Genomic DNA, 6,287 nt, shown 5'->3' with positions numbered 1-6,287 from the left:
CTGTCACTGCTTTAATCGCCATGGGATTCCCAGCAAAGAGGCTGTGCAGAAGTCCTGAAGAGGCCAAAACACGGACAAATGACTAAAAGAATGAGGTTCCTTGTGCAGTGCCCCTCACAAAGAGTCAAGGAGGACTCAGCTTGGTCCCCGTTTATTCACCCTAACTCACCTCAGCATCCAAGTGTTTGTAATGAATTTGCTCTGACCAGCCTGACAACAAAGCTGAAGGCTTTTTGCTTCCCTAAATCTTCCTGGGAAGCAGAATGGGTCCTTTGTGGCAGCTTGCTTTTGGGGACAGACTTCTGCAGAACTCTCCTGTGGATTTTCAGGCCAAGCAGTGGCCAGGAAGGGCAGCTGCGCTGCAAAGGATGGGAATTGAAATGTATCCAGCAAGGAACTACCAAGCCGAGCAAAAGAAGTCTTTAGCAGTAATAAACACTGTATTTACAAAGTTTTATGTTGGGTTTTTTTTTCCCCCCACAGTAAATAAATCTGATTACTATAAACACCATTAATTGTTCTTAGATGAAGTACCCAAAACCGTTTCTCAGCCAGCTTTCCTCTCCTTGGGGACTGTCTCACTGCTGCCTCTAAGTAGATAAAGCATAAAGTCTTACCTTAAAAGGCTCATGACTCCAGCCTAAAAGATAAGAAATTGAGTTTTCAGGTCTTCCTGAGGAATAGGTGAGGTTTTGAACCCTCATGGGTATTGCTGACCCTGAGAGTCTTCCAACCACATGTCTGTAAAACTGAAGTGTTTTATTAGCACCTCCAGTGCTCTGTTTAAAAGGGAGGAGTTATCTATGCTTTCCCCAGACAGGGGTGACTTGGTTCTTCAGCGCTGGGTAAAGATTTCAGGTGATGAAGCCTGATCTGCTGGATGTACATTTTTCCAGTCCAGAGGCTTCAAGAGGGAATGAGCCTTAAAATTCATTCCTCTCCCAGCTCTAGTAATTTATTGTCAGGGAAAGGCATAAAGCTCTTAAAAAGTGAAACAAAAAGTGTAGAGAGATTAAAACAAAGGTATTGCCAACTGCTGAGGCCTTTAAAGACAGCAGCTAGTTGGAATTTCTTTGCAGAGAAGAACAGAGAAGCTCCCACATGGTGGCAGAACCAACTACTTGGATGTAGGTTCCTGCCCTGCCTTCCTTGTGCTAGACCACCCCTTCAGAAAATATAAGGTCCCTCTTATTCATGCAGCTGGTTTATAGACCTGTGAGCTTCTCTACTGGACACCCCCAAAGAATACAAACCCCAGATCCTTAGAAGAGCATCTTCCTTCAGGAGCACGGGGCTGCCTGTCCTAGGATGCGCTCACCAGGATCACCATGTTCCTGCTATGACCATCCAAAATAAGGGTTAATGTCCCCAGGACATCAAACCCCACTCCATACTCAGGACAAGTTTGCTGAATAAAAAATGTTGGACATGAACTTGGCAAAGATTTTTCCCAGTGAAGTGTTTTCCTGGAGCCTTAAGCAAACAGTGGGTGAGGAAGGACAAGCAGCTGCGAGGGGTCAGGGCTGGGAGAGGAAAGGGATGGGGCAGCCCCACCATCCTCTTGCACCCAGCACTGGCAGCATTTTGGGTACCCTAAGTGACACACTGCTTTTCCTGCCCCCAAAAGTCTGGATTGGTGGTGACAAGATGTGCAGAGCAAGGCGAAGACAGCATTAAAAACCACTCTGTGCACAGGCAGCTGGGCAGAGCTGGTGTGTTTGCCATTTGGGCAACAGAGAGCTCAGGTGGAAAAGCATCTCCCTCCCACCCTGTGGGCAAATTCACTCTTTTTATCTACCACTGCTGGTTTCCTTCTTACCCATCCCTCCCTCCCAGTCCTGTTGCCTCCTTGTTCTTCTCCAGTGCATCCTCATTCATTATTCCTCTCCAGCAGGACTCTCTGTACTGACCAAGCCTTCAATTAGTTTCTGTGAACCTGTTTGAGAGCTGTTCAACTGTTGAAAAGAAATTTTCACATATCCCAGCCCATCAGACTGTGACAATCCTATTTGTGAATGGCCATTGCTTTGGCTTGCACTTGCTTTAACCTCTGCTTTCAGACGGATGTTTAGTTTGAAATGAAATCCAGGAGCAATGGACTCTCTGCACACTCATCCGAATACTCTAAAATCAATCACGTAGAAAATTGCACTTAGAACAAATAGACATTTCTGTACACATAACAGAGTAAGCAATAAGCAGAAATAACAGCTGCTCCACCAAAAAGGGAGGAATCTCAAGACAAGCCCTCAGTCAAAATGAAGAAATCTTCTGCAGCAATAAACATCTATTATTTAAAAAGCTTTTCCTGTATAAATGAATCAGAAGGGTGGAATTATTAAATCACTAAGCCCATAAATATTTTTACTTGGTTCTGTGAGCTGCTCAGAAAGGCCAGAGGGAGAGCTCATAGAGAAAAACCACCTTTCCACCTCTCTAGTAATCAACAGCACAGAATTAAAAGTTTTTTTCTATTTGCCTACCATATTAAATTTCTACTGTCCTCATTAGACTATAAGCAAGAGTTCCCATAAAAAGTTACAGTGGCATTTGGTAAAACCCACAGTCCTGCATCAGCCTGAATATCCATTCCATTTTGATGTGCACTTAACGGTGTTTTCACATCAGATATTTTCCACCAGACTAGTCTCCCCTCTATTTTTCCCAGACTCTGAGCAAAAGCACTGAAAACAGCTCTGAGCATCTTTGCTGTGCTCTTGTTTCAAATTCAGCAGAATTTATTCAGAAGAATAAGTAGATGATCTTTCATTCCTTTTATTCTTGGGGTGCTTGTGAAATGCCAGGTAGACAGATCACTGCTGATGCTGGAGGCACAGCCCTGCAGGGGACACAGCAGGACTGAACCAGCAAAACAAACAAAAAATTATCCAGGTAGATGAAATCAGAATGCCACAGACAAATATTCCCTGGTGACAGCAGCACTGAGAGCCAGCAGTTTGTGCCTGGCTTGGGTAGGGAATAAGGAAGAGTTAATTGATGGGAAAGGGCCTTAGCCGTGAGCCTGTTAATAAATTTTTATAAAATACATTCTATCTCATCCTACATTCTCATTTTTTTATCTGCTTTCCCTCTCAGTTCTAATATTGAGGGAAAATATTTCTCTCCTGTGTCTTTTTAGGTCTTTTTGGAACAACTCCTTCAGCTGAAACGCTCCTGCACTTGCCTTTTGGGTCTTCTTTCCATGTCCTGTGTGTGTTAACAGCATGGCAGATGCTCCTTCACACCCTCTTCCTTTCACACATCAGCCTTGTAAAAAGATCCCAATAAAGATCACATAATCCTCTTCGTTTCCCTTTGGAGACAGCTCCATTGGATGAATCCAGAGCCTGCTGAAAAAGGAAGAGAATTAATCCCACTTGTCTCCACTGCACACGGCAGGGAATTAATGAGATTTTTGTTCCATATCCACTCAAAACTACGTCCAAAAGGCCCTCCGTATATGTGAAGTGTTATTATAATGTACAGTAACAGCAAGGTAGGCAATGGAAATAGTGTCAGGCAGCATGAGCTGTCTTTGAACCCTCAGAAGAGCCTCTCTGGCTCATTAGAGACATGACATACGATGCAAATTCTGAATAAAATAAAAATCCAGGTAGTGCTTTGGGGAGGAAGAGTGGGGAAAAACAAAGAAGCAAAAAATTAAACATGCTTTGGATTTCAAATTTAGTGTGAGGGACTAAAGCTTCAACAGAGCCCAAGGAAGTGAAAGGCTCCTGCTCACTGCTGGGGTGGCACAGCCAACTTAACCCTGTCAAAGGAATGAAACTCCTCCAGTCCCTTGGTCTGCAGCATTCCTATGGGGCCTTCCTCATGATCTACAGACAGTTTGGGTCCCCAGGAGATCACAGCCCACACATTGGCCTAGGAGGAGCCATAAAACTCCATAGCAAAGGCAGAGCAAGCTCAATTCTGAAACATCCCCCCAGCAAGCTCCTGGAAGGAAATCAGGACAAGTTACTCTTTGTTTTATCTCTCCTTTCTGATTAAGGGTGAAGGAGTGTTTTGGTGAGCATATCCAAGGAAATCTAGTCTGAGCAAAGCTAAACTACCTCCACATAAGCATTCAAGCCTGAATGCTGCCCTGAATCAGCTCCTGAGCTTTAAACCTCCCCCCTTGTTCTTTGGGGCCTCGGGGAGCACCAGCCAAAAAAGCAATTACACATGATATTTTGCTTCCTTTTAATGTATCATTGTGATGGAAGAAATATCTTCTTTATCTTCTCTGCTACAAACAAAACACTTCCCTTACCTCATCATATAAACTTGTAATTATCTTCCCACATTAGATACTTGGAGATAAATCTTTTTCAGAATGCCTTGCCATGGCTGTTTCTCTCTCGTATGCCGACAGGCAGACACACAAAATAAACCTACTGAAGCTCATGAGTAGTGCTGTGGGGCTAAGCTGATATCCTCTCATCTGTTTTCCATTTTCCCTTCCTTCCCCCTTCCCCATATTGCAGATATATGAGACAGTAAAATTACAGAGCAGGAAGTCACCAGCAGTAGCAATTCAACTTTCAGGGAATAATTCAGTGGCACTTCGTCTTATGGTCCATATATGAAGAGGAAAAAAAAAAAAAAGAAAGAAAAAAAAAAGAAGAAAAATAAGAGAGAAAACAGCTCCCACAAGGCATTTCTAGCTCTTACGTGTTCTCATTTTATTCCTCATCCTGCAATTTATCATCTTATTTTCAGCAAGTCAGCAAGAAAGAAGAAAACCCCTAAGAAATGTTAGTCTGACATACCTTTCTGGGGAGTATTTTCTTCCATGCATAGCTGTGCAAGCCATGGAAAAGTTTGTGCCATCACTGGAAAGCAAACCACTTGACAAGCAGAGTCTACAGACCTTAAAATGGATAAAAGCAAGTTTTTTTTTTCTGGTCTGCTTTAACTGATTCAAAGGTCTGATAGATGCCCAACATCAGCTTGGTAATCTTCTGAGGTTGGCTGCAGGCCACTTTGTAATTCAGGAAGACAGCAAACATTTGAGCATCCTGAGCCAAATCACAACAGACATTTATTTTGGGATGCTAAGCTTTGAAATCTGAATTAATTTAGTTTGTTATGATATATTGGAACTTCCTAAAAATATATATATAAAAGTGTTTATTAACTTCAGTTAAACAGAACAGACAGAAGAAACCATTGCCTGCCAAAAAGATACACACACTGCATTATGTCAAGAGGCCATCTCTTAACTGGAGATGTGGAGCCAAGAGGCTGCTCCTGTTCTCCTCTATAGACTTTGGGTGAAATTCAGCTTGCTGAAAGCACTGACACAACTCTGACTTCAAGATCAACCTTAAAACATCCCTCTGTAGCTCAGCATGGTAACTTCTTCATTAGGATTGAAGGAGACACCTTCTTTTCCATCTCCCTAAGCAAAAGGAAAGAGAAACAAGGGCATGAAAGTACAAGCATGCTCCCTCCTCTATGTTTTCTAACATACTATCCAACTTGCTGAAAGAAACCTGAGGGTTTATACAAATCTGGCAGTTAGGAGAATATTAAAAGTGTTCAGAAAAAGTATTTAGAATCCCAGAGTGCTGAGAAGCCAAGAAACTGCTTGGAGAACAGTGGAGTATTTCTCGAAGCCCTTCTTCTAGAGAAGATGATCATTGGTGGCTATTTCATGTAGCATTTGCACATTACTGATGTCCCAGTTTTGCAGTTAGACAAGTGCTGGGTGCTTTTTTCTGGATATTCCATCCTGCAGACAGTGGCCTCTTAAAGCACCCAGGTGAGGCAGGTACATAACAAAGTGCAGGATGGAAGATGAAGCGAGAAGTAATAAACTTTAGGAAAACCAGGTCCTAATAATAATAAAAAAAAAATCTCCCTTTTTAACGAAGAGAGAACCAACATCTGTGATAACTAGTGAGACATTTCACAATGCACCCAGTCGTGTCTCATGCCAGGCCACCATCAGGGAGACACAGCTCTCTCCCATCCTGCATTGGACCAAGTGCTTGGACCCAGCAACCACCCTCCTTCTGACCCCATCACTTTTCTCTGACCAGACATCAGAGGGGCTGTGCAGCTGGGAGGGAAGAAGCCAAGCAACCCCCCCTCTTGCTTTCAGTATTAGACATCTGCTGAGAGGAGAGAGTTTGCATTAAGGCAGCCCTGGGATGGGAAGATGGACTAGATGACCTGGGCTATCAGTGGAGATAAGATCCACTTGCATCCTCCTGGACCTGTTTCTGCTAGGTGAGCTTTGACATTACAGCTGACTTGCTCCAAAGGGGATGTTCCTCCTTCTC

This window comes from Heliangelus exortis, chromosome 15 (assembly GCF_036169615.1).
Source record: "Heliangelus exortis chromosome 15, bHelExo1.hap1, whole genome shotgun sequence".
In the NCBI taxonomy this organism is placed as follows: domain Eukaryota; kingdom Metazoa; phylum Chordata; class Aves; order Apodiformes; family Trochilidae; genus Heliangelus; species Heliangelus exortis.
The sequence above is the reverse complement of the archived record's forward strand: the minus strand, read 5'-3'. Positions refer to the sequence as shown.